Source organism: Amphiura filiformis, chromosome 15, assembly GCF_039555335.1.
Source record: "Amphiura filiformis chromosome 15, Afil_fr2py, whole genome shotgun sequence".
Classification (NCBI taxonomy): domain Eukaryota; kingdom Metazoa; phylum Echinodermata; class Ophiuroidea; order Amphilepidida; family Amphiuridae; genus Amphiura; species Amphiura filiformis.
In genome coordinates this window covers 15,910,735-15,926,761 of record NC_092642.1, presented here as the reverse complement: position 1 = coordinate 15,926,761, position 16,027 = coordinate 15,910,735, and the positions used below count along the sequence as shown (strand labels likewise).

At 37.0% G+C, this 16,027-nt stretch overlaps 1 protein-coding gene across 1 annotated transcript in view; it reads right to left on the bottom strand.

Moving 5' to 3' along the window:
• LOC140171301 (uncharacterized) overlaps nt 1-16,027 on the bottom strand; it is a 123,174-nt gene that overhangs the window by 52,880 nt on the left and 54,267 nt on the right.

Sequence of the window (16,027 nt, the reverse complement as noted above, 5' to 3'; positions counted from 1 at the left end):
TGGACAAAATTGGAATGCATTTTGTAAACGCAATGAGCAGATTGCAATAGAGCGCTGAAATTGGCGATGACCAGTGACATGATGATAACCAATCGGGAACCAATAACTCGTAGCCAATTCCTGTACAACACATACTAGCTTCCTGTATACAAATGAGCTCTGCAGACAATCCTATAATAGTCGTTACAATTTAATACAACCCTTACATAAAGTTTAAGTCTACTTCTAGGAGTCTAAAGGGAAACATGCAGGTCTACCAATAAGGGGATAGAATGGGACCAGGCTTAAAGGAGGTCCACCAGTAGCGTAGCCAGCGGGGGGCAGGGGGGGGGGGGGCAGAGTGCCCCCCTGACAAAAAATGAAAGAAAAATTGCTCCTCTGACAAAAAAAAATGAAAGAGAAAATCAGGAGGGCAAAGGAAAAGAAAAAGGGCAAGGAGCCCCTTTTCTAGCAAAATTCAGGGCCAAAATAGTGTAAAATACAAAATTTTTCCAGCTTCTGCTGAGCACATTGTAACAATAAAGCCCTTTTTAGCGGATAATGGTGAAAATAGTGTAAAATACCATTTTTTTCGCTACGCATGTACATCATCCCAATAAGGCCCTTTTCGGGAAGCTCAAAGACATACAGTCTCTATGTATTGTATGATGCAACTGCAATTTTTTTCGTCTGTGCCCCAAAAAATTTATTTTGCCCCCCCTGACCAAGAAAGCTGGCTACACCCCTGAGGTCCACATGCAAAGGATCCAAAGCTAACAGATTACAGAAAACTGCTTTCTGGAAGAATAGTTTGATGTACAAGAATATCATATTAGAGAGCTTATCTTGTTTATATCCATTTGCGACACTGGGGGATTTGCCGCTTTGCGGCAATTTTATGCAAAATTGGTTGATTTTGCCTCCCCTCCCCGAAATTCACTGTGCCACCCCAGCCCCCCCCCCGACAAAAATTCCTGGTTCCGCCACTCGTTATATCTCTATATTAACCCCCACTCCCTTTTTTCTTTTTGGCATTAAAGGGAAAGGAAAGAAGAAAGGAAGAACAAAACAATGATGAGGAAAACAGTTAATAACCTCAGGCCACTAAAGAACCACCAACCTCTAGGGTGCCACTGACAAGACTGGGGATAGCATGCCACAAGTGTAAACATGGCCAGCCAGCATTTTCATGATCATGTTGGATGCTTGCGCTTTAATTCGATTTGTGTTGAATGGATTTGTATGGACTAGTAGCAAGGTTGTCCCTACCCACCAAACTCTAGAACACCCCATCCCTAAAATCAGTTCCTCAAGTTTCTACTTTCACAAATCACATCAATCACAACAAGAAACACTCCTGACCTGGTTTGCATGCCATGATAATGAAACCATTTTACAATTTTACCTATTTTGTCAATCTGTTCAACTTATATACCTTAAACTGTTTCTGTATTCAAATGCATTTCCTTTTAGCCATTCGTTTCCAATTTCGGCAGCTTCCTTTTCCAGGGGCGCATTTAAGTTAAGGTAAATACTAAAAGGAATTTGGTTCTTACTTTTATCTTTCATTTTCCTGTCAAGCAGTGGTGATTGAGTATATTATGCAAAGTTCTATAAAATGTAAGTACTCAAGATCCCATTTAAAACTGAATCAAATTTTGTACTGTCAGAGTACCCCTTGTTTCCCCCTAATATGGCTGCATGTACAAGATAAACTTACTAACTCCAAAATTGCATGTAAAAAGGTGTAATATTATTAAAATGTCAATTCTTTGCCACCTTTATGCTACCCCATTTACACATACAAATGCTCACATACGTACCCACCCCGGGTACCCAGCCATCCACTCCCAACACATCCACACAATACATTGGTGGAAGCGAATGTAGGCCTACATTTTGTGCATTGAAATTCTTGTTGGATTTTGCTTCAAAACTCCCTTGAGGGTAGCATTGATCATAATTCTCTAGAGAGCAAATCAAATCCCTTTCCCCTTGACTGGTAACAAATTCCTTTTATTGGTCCTATTTCCCTTTAAAAACTGATGAACAACAAAAGTAGAAGTCCACTGATTCCTATTCTATCCACATATTCTATGCAACCACAAAATTCAGTTTAAAAGTTTACATTGCTTCAATATTTTCATATTCAACACTGGTAGGAGTGGTATTTAAAGAAAATAAGAATTAAGGTATCAGAATGTCATAATTGGAAGCAGCAGCCAATAAGCTGTATATTTTAGGTTGGATGTAAGATAGATCTCATTCATTGAAATTGTTCAAGAATTTAAGACACAATGATCCAAAAACGCAAAAGTTGCAGTTTGCTCCATTGCATGCCTAATTGAATTGTACACAAAGCATTCTTGAACATGAGAACTAGTGCTATCATGCCCATTTATCATGTTTATTAGCACATTAACATTAGTGTTGTGCTTTCATAGTAGAACATAAGAGTGCAACTTTTGATTTTGTTCCATCCTTAGCTTTTAGATGACTGTTTCTTCTACAGACTTCCAGTAGGCTATACTTGTATAATGTAGGCCTTCAGTGTTGACAAATCCACTGATGAAGTATAGGATAATTTTACCTACAAGTACTACGGTAATTAGTAGGATACAGGAATTTAGTTGACAACTTAATACTGCAAGTTATAACTTAATCACATAGTTCCAGGACACCTTTCAAAATGTAGATTTAAGTTCATTTAAAATATGCAATCCATTAATTCACAAGGGAAGAAACCTTAACTTATTTTGATTAAAAAAACTTAGAAAGCGCCTGATAATAACTCATTTTAGTGAGTCTCTGACCCGGGTTTTACTGAACTCCCTCTCACCCAATGACCCCCTTTTTTGTTTTACTGAACTCCTTCTCACTCAATGACCACCTTTTTGTTTTCATGTCACCAAAAGACCCCCTTTATTCTAAAATTTTTCAGATTTTGATGAATTTTTGAAAATTTTGTATTAACTTTTAAATCATCACCCACAACTTTTCTCAGTCTCACTAAATGACTTTTTTTGGTCAGATTTTCCCCCGTCTCACTGAATGACCCCCTTTTGGGACATTCTCACTATAAGAGCCCCTCCCCTTTTTGTGGTGTCATAGGCTTTCACCAAAAGACCCCTATAGTTTCGAACTGCTGTCCGCACATCCCCATCACTTCCAAAGTCAAGTGCCCCCCCCCCCTCCCCCGGGTCTGATAGTGCCTTGAAATCAGCAAATTTTTCACTTTTTCTTGAAATTTTTACTAAGTACCGGTACTATTATTTCTCAAAATGGTTTGCATTAATGTACTTTCAATGTACTTTTCGTGAAGTACATTGCTTGAGGGAGGTGAAAACCACAATATCAAAGCAGGTTCAATTACATATCACATTAAAGCGGAAAAAAATTATTGCTACCTGAGTCAGGAATCAAATAACGGAATTACTTCACCTAAAAGGCTACAATATCCTGTAAAATTACAACAAGTTTATACCACATGGCTTTCAACACTAGGCAATTATAGATTTTTGTGTATGTGCAAAAAGAATGTGACTCAGGAGAAAGGCAAAAGTGATGGTATGTACTACAATTATTCAATGACTCCAGTAAAAAAAAGAAATCACCCAATTTATAATCAGTGGCGACACACCCAGTTTCCCCTCACTTTTAAGGCAAAACCCCCCAAATTACCAAAATTTGAGCTTTTTGCAGCAATTTTGAGCAAAATTTGTTGATTCTGACCTGCCTGAAATTCACTCTGCCCCCTCACCAAAATATTCCTGGTGCCGCCACTGTTTATAATAATGAACAGTCATTCTAATAATACATGCAACATCCGGCACTGCAACACTTAAATCACAGTAGAAAAACTGAAAACTTTGATGATTGTAATTGAAAGCAGGTATTTTATTAAAATCATGAATATAAATTCAAATTGTTGACGAAATGTGATGCGATCCAGTGAAATGAGGGAAATGAGTCTGTTGTTGACTCAAGCAATTTGCCACAATTTTGTATTTCTAATATATTACCGTAGTAATTTTTCAGCTGGATGCCACTGAAAACTCATCTTTCAATCACCTTTTGTTAGAAACTTTATTAAAGATTAGTTATCATGGTCATCACAAAAATAAATACTTGAAAAAGGATTACATAGGAAATACTGACACATTTCTACCCATATCTGCAACCTAAAATTATCTGCTTCATTTTGCAATTACTAACATTTTAAAACTATTAAAGTTCGGACAGAGTTGGGTGCAAATTTTGTGTCCACTTTTGAAAATTGTCAAATTGTTTTAAAAGGGTCCAGCCTTTGTTATCAACCATTGTTGACTTCTTTTGGAACTCCAATATGTCAAGTTTTCTGCAGTGGCGTGCAGCACATTGAAAGTGGGGGGGCCAGCTAGTTGTTCGGTTCCCCCGAATGGAGTCTGATTAGGAGTGTAAGGTGCGGGCGAAATCAGTCATTTCGGGGGAAATGACTGATGCCATGGCCCCCTGCCCCCGCCACTGGTTTTCTGGCCAAACAAAAAAAACAGCATTTTCTTAAACATATAAAAGGCTAAATTTTCCCCATTTTAAATGTTCAGCACATAAACAGAAATCGACCGCCTATTTTATCACATCACTTAATCATTTCAAAGTACTGGAAGAGGTTCACCTTTCCAAGATCTGTGTTCAGATTTGGGGTATCACAGATTCCTTACAAGTATCTATTAAAGTGCACACTTGAGTGTACTTGGATATAATGGGCTATTCCAGTTGAAATCCATACACCCCTTATAGAAGACTTGGTCTTAATCTGCTACACAAGGGGTGTAACTTTTAAACGGAGTCACCCATTCATCTGAAATAAAAGCAAACTCTTATATAGGGAGTATGAATATCAACTGGAATAGCCCATAGTAGGAACTCTCTGGTGACACAGCAGAGATGAATGTGTCCCTTACAAGTTACAGTGAACTTGCCCAAGAATGTATGAGGAACATGACATACTACATGACTAAATACTCTCTAAGGAATATTGTATTACTATTTATATATAAAACAAAAACATTAATCTTGATCAAATGTGATGACATAAGCTCCATATAGGCTCTATAAAAATACACAAGTCAATATGTCATTGTTCCTTTGTATCTCATTGTTCAATTTCCACTTTCCATGTTGACTTAATTTTAACAGAAAAAGTTATTTCCTCTATAAATTAGTTTAATGCGTCAGGTTTTCATCAGAAATTAGTAATGTTGTTTCCCATGCTACATTTTCTTTTCCTTGATACTGTTACTTTTGTATAAATTTGCCAAATTTTTAAATAATCATCAGATTTTACTTCACTTCATAGTCCAAGATGAGGATTTGCTTCTATGAAATATCTTCTTGCTACATGTAGTAAGTCTATAGTAGTATTATAGTTATCAGTTAAGCTTCACATTAGCCATATGTAGCCAATATCTATAATAGTCCATTTGGCTTCCTCGAGAGAGTGATGTCAGTGCGTGCTCACGTATGTGGGTGTAGTATATTAAACCGTGCAAGTTGACACAAAGAACTGACATGTTTACAAATACCAAGTACTACCGTTCCATTTACCTTGCATCTGTACTGATGTCACTGTTTGCAGGAAGCCAAATGAACCATAAAAAGAATAAGACTAGCATTCTAAGACTCTTTAGGCCTGGCAAAGTCGATTTTGAGTTTCCGTCGCCACCAAGCACTTCATTTTTGGGCCCGTGACTTGAATTCATTATTGCGATTTCGAAAAATAAAAATAAAATCTTATCATTTTTGCAAAAAAACCCGATGAAATCCGTGCATTTTAGTGGAAAATCAAATTCAAAACATCGATTTCGCTATCGGCAGTAAACTCATTGCGGCCGGTTGATTGGCATCTGATAGTGATAGCCTAGATCCTGTAGGCCCGGTTCGCAACGCTTTGTAAATATGTTGACGTCGCTGTCCTTTTCCACGTGCGTATCATATACTGGACTGACAGATTAATGCTGTCATGCAGATCAATGATTCTACAGTGCTGTTCGCGAAATCGCACAATGAATAGTGATGTTTGTGCGAATTTAAAAAATATATTGATTCTGTTATTTTTGGATTTCTTTTCATAAATATCAATCATATATTTTAAAATAGTACTTGGTATCGTTTTACATTAATTTGATTGTACAAAAATGGCAAAATTTATATATTTCAACTCTGCTCTATTGTGACACTGTTGCACGAAATATGCGGTCGAACAAAAATATTTTTTTCAAGAATGGCTGCTCGGCTCTGGCGAACCGAACACATCAAATGCCAATTGTTCAATTAAATTAAGTACATTTTCGACCTAATATTCCATCTCCAGTCGCTACGATATATGGTTTCATTTCTGTGTCAGTTTTGGTCCAAAACATGGTCAGAAACAGGTGCAAAAAACATGCTAAACTCGGCCAATTTCTAGCAAATTTTGTACTTCCGGGTCCGGCTAAAACACGTGGTGCCACAATAATACAAAAAAATTATCATTTCGATTTTGCCTTTAAAATTGCTTTTACACAACGTAACAATAATATTAATAAAGGAAACGTGGATTATTTATGATGAAATAAAGTTAAAACATTAAAAACTGGATATTTTCAGGTTGTGATAAATAAGTAAATAAACATTAACCTCATGTTGTCAGGCCGCCACGCCCACGCCTGTAATACACAAAACAAAGTGTGATTTCATCAACCGGGTCGCCGGCTGGGACTGGCTGGGATTTCCCATTCAAACCATCGTTACGGAAAGCATACACAAAGTGCAAGATTTCCTGACGTTGTATTTACAAATATTGCAGAATTTACTTTAATTTTTAGCAGGTTGGTCAAAATTTTGGGGCTTTTATAATTATTATTAAAAAAATATTGATAAGAATTAAGAATGGAAATTTCTAATTTTCATCTTCAACTATAAATGATTAAATTTCGAAGTTTTGTCTGCGTCCACATACAACAAATGCATGGGATATGGACGCAGATCGATCTGCCTTCATGTTCAATTGGGAGCACAAATTGAGCTCCTCGGTTCTACCAGGAGTGTAATTTTAAGTGCTCAAAGTTCCAGGAGAGCAATTAATTGAGCTCCAATGATTTCTTTAAACGAAGGACTGAATTGGTATCAATTTTGACCTTGCAGCCTCTTTGCAAGTTTATATCTTTGGTTAAACATCCTTTGAGTGAGTGAGCGGTAAATAACAACAGCTAACAACATGTTTTACACTCGCATTTTGTCATATAATGAAAGTCACGAAAATAATGAATAATGAATAATGAAAAAGTTACCTCACTTGTTTTCAAAAATTATGTGACGGGAAACTCAAAATCGATTGTTCGGGGCCTTATAGGTTACATGTAATGTAAGTCAATATACTATCCAACAATGCTTCACACTTAATTAAAATTACAAGAACCAAAACTTGAAGATATGAAGCAATATCTCGAAATACACCTTTGAAGCGAACACTTTGTATCAGTCATAAATACCCTTCACACAAGAGATTTACGATAATCAGACAGATTCTACAGGATGTAACCATTTCAAGAAATGCACCTTTAAAGCTTGCACTCTATATAGGTTGTATGATTTAAGTCATCAAGAATGCCTTCCAACAGCGTTCACTTGTAGCTACTGCGTCTGAGGTCGGACCATGTCGGCAGGACGTCATTCCTGCAAGGCATAGATCACCTTATGATGGCAAAAGAGACGTATCTGTGTAGAATGGCAAAGCTGCTCTATGCACAATGTACAATTTTTATGTCACAAATTTGGTCAAAATTTTGAGTAGTTTTGAGCATGATTTAGTGTATTACACTGCTCCATAGGCCACTGTTGTAATTTCGTTCTGGTATACCAGAACGAAATTCAAATTTAGCGATATTTTTGCTGAACAAATTAATCTGCAAGAAATTTTTGGTACATAAACATTATGTAGCCAGAGGTATCCAGTAGTATAAAAATCTCAACTTTTTGAGAAAAGTGGGGTGATGAGGCTGTGGATCACGAAATGCCCTTTTAAGATAATGTTAAGTTTTTAGGGAAGGTTAAGTTTGGGACATTAAAGCATAGACTGTACAGCAAGATTTGTTGAAAATATGCTGAAGGCAGCTTTCAGATTCCTAAGTCACACTTTACAGCATTGACTGTATGGCAAGATTTGTTGAATATATGCTAAAGGCAGCTATTGAATTTCAAAGTAGTTACAACTTTGTTGTACTTACATATAATCCAATATCTTTGCTGTATCTATCCCAAACTTTACCTTCCCTAGAAACTAAATATCATTATCTATAAGATTACATCAAGTTAGTTGGCTGACCCTATATGACCCCAAGTATATCCATTCATTACCTATCTGATGTCATATGCGCTTTTAATGATCGACTGTCAATTAGGAGAAGACATTGATACTTTTGGATTATCAGAAAATGTTGTTGCAATGGTCTCCTCATGATAGCGTTTATTTTTTTAGTAATTATTTGTTTGTTCTCCCATTGGAAACTCTGGTACGTGCAGCGTTATAATAAGGTGATTGTTTTACAAAATAATAATTGAACCATACCTGATATGTGATGGAGATCAACAGGTATCAACAGCTGAATACACTTGTAATAGTTTTACATTTATGAAGTCATCCATAGTTTCTAAATTTGTTTGGTAATAAACTCTTGATGCAGCACTATAAAAATGTTTGCAAAATAAATAATAATCAATAATTTTTTTTAAATTATAATTTGCTAGAGAACATAAAAGCTCAATCCTATTCCTTTTTTAAAGGGGGTAACCCTATCGGTTTAGGATATGGATTCTCTTCAAACTTACATACAATGTCAAATATTGTCCCCTTTATCCATCTATGTGAGAAAACGGAAACAATTTCATCATAAATGTGAATAATTAGCATATTAGCAAGCCAATACACTGGTACGCGTGAATTGCATTCTGGTCAGGCATCCCGAAACAATGGCGGCGCATGTCCGGTGGAAACAGGAAGTGTTCGCCTTGGCACTGAAAACCGGCTCGCCCCTGTACACTTTTATACCCTCTATTCATACTGATTAATCTTAAAAAACATTACATATCACTGCGCTCATTATCATTGACAAGATAGCCCATGCTGTATTTACTTCGCTTAATTATTTCTTTATTTTTAGCTATATGATACACATTTTCACATATTTATGATTTTTGTTTGTTTTATTTTTTAACTAATTTTTTTAATGGGGGAGGTGCTCTCATAATTTTTTCATATTCCTCGTATCATGCTTGACAATATAGGTCATGTTTCCTTATTTATTTAGCATCTTATGTATTTCTTTATTTTTGTTTTTTGTTTTATATCATTATAGCGCCATCTATAGTTTGACATTAGGGGCCTATTTGATGTATTTTTATGACCAATTGGTACTGGGGTGAAGTCTTCCGAATCTATTCGATTTCATTCTATGACTACCCAAAACTCCCGTGTCGTGTAAAATGCGAACAACTGGTAGCCTGTAAAAACCGGTGTGTTTCATGATTTCTCGGAAATACATCGACTTGGAGCGTCAAATTTCAGGATAGTAATGAGAAAAATAGTATCTATTATGTGATACCAAAACCTCATCAACAATGAAAAAATCGGGGGATGATGCTGTCGATTGGGTTACGGACCTTTAATCAATTTGATCAACATATGCACATTAGGTTTTCTAGTTTATAAGCACATTTTGAATGACATTCAAGAACATGTTTTGTGAGCACCAACTATAGTCTATATACCTACCTCGAGTTACCGGCACTAGCTTTGAAGTTCAGCATGTGCTGTGTTGACTTAGCGTGGTTTCTTGCATGTACATATGCGGCACGTTGATCGCGCGCGTAAAAGTATGTACACGCACCAAGTAACGCTAAGCTAACGCAGAACACGCTGAACATCAATACTAGTGCCACTGATACAAACTTCCCATAGTTTTTTAATTCCTTCAACTGAACAGTAATAATAGACTAGAGTAAAGAACTCACAGAATCTTAACCCACATGTCTACTATTAAGTAGGCCATATTAGAACCCTACACATTATGCAATTATAACTGATTTCCTGATTCATTAGGCCATCATCCGATGTAATTATTCAATCTTGTTATAATTCCAATTAGCTTGTTATAGTCCATTGATCCATAAATCTATGATTTATCCAACCGCTAATAGATAGTCAAGGAGTTGATGAGACTTGTTAATCAGTATACACTTGTAAACTTGTTGCTGGTTAACCCTCGTACTAGAATCCCTTGCCCAGCAGCCAGTGACAACCACAATTTGACGTCAGAAGAAATAAAAACATTGACATGTCAGCCTGGCTGGCAACTAGATATAAAATGGCTGATATTGATAATAATAATAATAGCAAAAACCCGCTTATATAGTGCTTTCAGTCCGAAGACCTCAAAGTGCTTTACAAGACAACAAAATATTAAAAACATCTACAGATCTCCAAACAACAGCAGAAACAGAACGAAGCTACCAGAGAGCTGGTTGATGGAGATCTGTAGATGACAACAAAATAAACTACTTAATATAAAGCACCAACCTAAATTAGCATATGCATAATATTAATATTATAATGAAAAGTATGCAACCTGATTGAGAAGCTTTTTGATGTCATGAGGTAGCGGCCACACCCGTTTTTAATCTTGTACATGAATGGATTTTTAAAAAACTTCCCCGCACTGTATTTGACACCTCACACTATATTTACCTTTTCTAATGATTACCGTATCGTATCTTGCAAGATATTTCCAGTGGCGGCGCCAGGAATTTTTTTGGGGGAAGTGAAATTCAGGGGGGGCAAAATCAACAAATTTTGCGCAAAATTGCTGCAAAAAGTGGAAAATTCGCAATTTTGGGTTTTTCCTGGGGGGGCAAGAGGGGGGCAAGAGTTATGACTGGGGGAATGTACTTCCCGTGGCACCACCACTGGATATTTCAGTAATGGTCACACCCTATATTCTGTCGGTAGGAGTGCTGTCATAACTCCGCTACTCTGTGTCTATTCCTCAACCTTCCTCTGACACGAGAGTGAAAGATTGCTGTTGTGCTGGGAAAGTTCATAGAATTTGAAACAGCAGCCTAATATTTCCAACTTGTAAAATATTGTCCAGTATGATATTCTTTCATTTTTTTGCTCAACAAAATGTAAAATAATGAGCAAATACTGTAATTTCCCTATACACTCAATGCAGAGTACACTTAATGCAAAGTACACTCATTGCAAAGTACACTCAATGCAAAGATCCTGGGAGTAAGAGTGATAAATGGTGCAAAAGCCTGGCTGTCCAACCATGGAAGTACTATGGTCCAACCAACAGAACATAAAGAGATAATGGGATTAAGTAGGAAATTTCCCATAGCTTACTGAAGCTTTCAGACATGATACTAAATTGTAAGCTCATCCTAAAATTTGACCAGACTGACAAGATCAAAGTGAAAGTTTCCTGAATATGAAAGCTTATAAGCGGGCTTGTAAGTAGCAAATATTACACATGGTATGATGTAATGCCCATGTCCGATCTAAAGGTATTGAGCGTGACTCAAAGATGAAACTAGTGAGAAGACACGTAATCTTTTAAGATGTAGTTTAATTAGTTTTAGCATTTGGTATTGTTAGTAATGCTCAGGTGTTTAATACTCATACCCATGAGTGCTCGTCCCGCTAAGACCTCATGGCGCATGATTGATGCAGGACATGCAAAGCCCTCAAGGAAGAAAAGAGGAAAAAAGTTTCAGTCCACTTTGACAATTTATTTAGATTTTTGGCCCAAATCTAAAATCTCAATAAATGGTCTAATTGGCTCAACAACAAAAGTTTTTAAAGAACCACTAACAGTCATACCTAATATGTTTACCAATTTCACTTATCAATAATGCCCTGCAACAGTTTGATGAAGTTTCATTTTTACAAATTTCACCCAATGACTTCAATTTCATGGTGGTGACATTGAATTTTGATAAACATTGACATGATGAAATAGAAAAAAAATTTCCTCAAAGAAAAAACACAACCTGGCTAAATAGCAAACTTGCTACTTGTAAAACTTGACTTTTATCATTATTATCATTTGACTGTACTTTCAACACAGCTGATTTCAAGTAAATGTCATGCATACTAGACGTTCAATTTGCACATTGCATGGTACTGCTAAGCGATGGAAGGTACTACCTGTTTAATAGAATTTCCCTAAGATAATCTATATCAATTTCACTGTCAACCACAATTATAGGCATAAGATGATGTAACATGCAAGTCTTCAAAATTGTATAATGAATTAATGAGATTTGTATGGTGATAATGTGGTGGGAGGAGACCAGACATGTTTTACAATTAAACATAGAATGGTACGGCTGTAGGAATGTTTCCTAAGCATTGAGCATATTGAGGTATAGGCAGTGGCGTAGCTAGCGGGTGTGGTGCCCAGGCGGGGCAAGGATACAAAATGGCAGCACATTTGATAAGTGAACTTACTGCATGACATACCCTACGCCTATGTTTGAAGCACATTATTGTGCAAACTTTATGAAAAATAAAATGCTTGTTTTTAACTACAAGCCAAAAACTGAATGAAAACTTGAGGTAGCAGTGCCTGCAATGACCACTCTCTCCACAGCAACAGGATGGCATCCATCATGCATGATCTTCAAATGTACATATGGCCAGTCTTAATGGTACACATTAATGAATGACTCTGTAGCAAGATCAATGCATTTGCAACATCTTGCTACAGAGTCATGTTAAACATCAAGCGTGTGGATCGGATTCCAAATGAAACCATCTACAACCTGACAAACACCACTCCACTGGTTGCCAGAGTCAAGATTCATCAACTCAAATTTCTCGGCCATATACTGCGTCTTGAAGATGGCGAGCCTGTGAAAGAATATGCGCTTTATACTCCACCACATGGGAAGAGGAAACCGGGACGGCCGCGCACACTGTACTTACAGTATGTCCAGCACCTGGGAGATACTGATGGGATGCTGCAGCCAAACAAAATTGTTTCGCTTGCCCAAGATCGCATTAGTTGGAGAAAGCTTGTAGTCGCCTGCTCCGCAGCCGACTGATGATGATGATGATGGGATGATAGGAGCCATAATTTCCAGTTTTAGCCATTTAACTAAATAAATGCATTTGACTTCTACATTGATCTTATAGGAAATTAGTCAAGGAACCAATGCAATAATTTATCACATCTATATTTCCATAGGTCTTGCAACTCTTTGAGTTAAGATCAATAATATATCTAAACAATAGTTTTGGGCATTTTCCCCATCACAAGAAAAAAAATTCCCATTATTCAGTAGACATATATGCCTGCATGTACCACATTTCAAGAGCTATTTTAAGACCCACTATTAATAGCAAATACTACCCTAACCTTATCCTCGATCAAAAAGTTTATTCCACTTTCATCCTAAGTTAACATATCATCATATCACATTTAAATTAAGTGGAAGAAAAATATGTGCCATAAATAGCAATCCATGCTATATCTCTATCTGTAATCAGAGGCTGACTGCGAACTCCCTTCGTCCCCACGTTTGTGGCAGTCAGTCAGTCTGTCCTCCTTCATGCCTGCAACGGTATCTGCTTTATGATCAAAGAATTTGACTGGGAAGAACTTGTACTCCACCATGTTTGCATAATATTCGCTTATGTGTCAAAACCTTGTATCTCAGGGGCTGTGCAATAATATTTGAGCCCTTGGGGAGTAAAATTGGGGAGGGGGCAAGAAATGTTTGGCCAGCCAAAGGGAGCTTAAATTTCACTAGATTATGAGAAAATGTGAGATTTCTTCAAGCCAAAATCTTTATTTTGATAAGTCAAAGTGGGTAATGAGACTGTAGATCTGGTGACACATCTTAAAGCTTACAATAGACTGAAACTGTATGACAATGGGATAGGTTCCAAAGATACATGGACACATTCATTATTGCTGATATGTGTGATATGAAAGATTCTATTTTGCCTCATCATGCCACAGGTTTTCTGGATTATTACAACAATGATGCCATCTGCACAATTCCATTTGAAATGGATTTGTCCGACTTGTCTAAATCAGGATCATTATGCATGACAGCAGTCTGATATATCTGATTTTGAGGCTGTTCTGTCTGAAAGAGTACAGATTTTTCAAGAACTTTTATTGTAACAGTCATATTGTTTCCAGATAAATGTGCAGCTCAGTTCACCCACAATATTATGGGAAATATGTGACATGGTGATTTCCAACCGACTCGTTTACTGTAAAAACTTGCGATTTTAAGCTACAGCCAAAAGATGTGTTCAGACTCATTTGTACTTTACTGCTGTCTTCAGAAGATGAACTTCATGAGCAGTCAAGTTAGCTAAATTGATAAGGCGTTCAACTATGGTGCGAGAGGTTGTGGGTTGGACCCTGGCAGTGCCTAGTATGATCTCGTGAAAATTTGAGTTAGCTTGAAATTCCCCTGGACAAGGAACTCACTGTTAATTTGTCTGGTTGTTACCCGTAAGAAACTCGGGGAGCTGATCCTGGTTGCGATGGTTATTTGTGGATTGTCTCGGTGTGCGCTCTTGAAGCAGCAAAGTCCCTGAATTGTTGTTTAATGGTTTATAGAATGTGAGGCTGTAATGGTCAGCGACACCTGTTAAGTGTGCTAAGGCTTGTGGATCAACGTCTATGCATTGTGACTGTGCGTAGCGCACTATAAATCACTGCACTTTTTTTTTTATGATCATAACATATAGCTTAAAACAAATCCGGATCAATCTGGGCCAAAGAACAACATAGCGATACACCCCTATTGATACAGACAGGAAATATGACAATATTGGTCCAGAAATAGACTGGATTCACCCCACCCCTACTGCTCTAGTTTATTGACCTCACATGACAGAATTATGTTGGGCAACATGTATCTACCAAAAAAACGTTTCAAAACGTAAAAAGCGGCCAAAGTTTAAAAAATCTTTCCTGTGTGGCTTTTCACCCTTTTTTAAACTTGGTCCCATTTAGTAAAGTAGTAATAACATGAAGAATGAGTCCTAATTTTTACATGCAACCATTATCAAAAACATTTCAAGGTTTATGTTCTATTATATTTCATGATCATAAAGACTAGTAGAGTATTATATATACTTAGCCAATTGACTGTGTGACAACCTGCTACATATAGGCCCTACATCTGTACATAAGGCGCAGAATCGCACATATGACGATGAAGAATTAAACAAAGTGAGTATTTGCTACAAAATACATTATAACGTCTATACTGAAAAAACTTCAATTACGCATACTAACATTAAGTCATTTGCTCTACAAAATAAACACTGACAACTAAGAAAACCAACAAGTAGCCTATAGATGACTTCGTACGGGTCTTTAGAAACTTTCATAAATGGGACCAAGTTTAAAAAAGGGTGAAAAGCCACACAGGAAAGATTTTTAAACTTTGGCCGCTTTTTACGCTTTTGAAACGTTTTTGGTAGATATTAATTTTTTGAGGTAAAAAATATTGCGCGCTAAGTGGTTCTTTGTAGCCATGCGAGGTGAACTAGTTGGATATCCATATTTCAGCGGTTAATGGTGCTCTGTAGCCCTATGGGCAAACTAGTTGGATATCCATATTTCGGGGTGAGTGGTTTTTGAAGCTCCGAGGGCAAACTAGTTGGATATCCATATTTAGCGGTTAGCGTTCTTCTTTGTAACCCTGCGGGCAAACTAGTTGGATATCCATATTTCATGTTAGTGGTTTTAACGACCGTAACCACCCCAATCAGCTGCATACCGCATCCAGCTATTTTATTTATCAAAATACTAGTTTTTAATGCTATGGGGTTAACAGAATTATTAAAAAATTAATAGCTGAACCCAATAGTTCAGCCAAGGACTGGAAACGACATATTGATGACTTTATATAGAGTGTATTCAATAAACTCAAGGCGGAGCGAGAGTTGCTAAGTAACCGCTATCCGAACCATAAACACACATGCATGATCAGACAACGA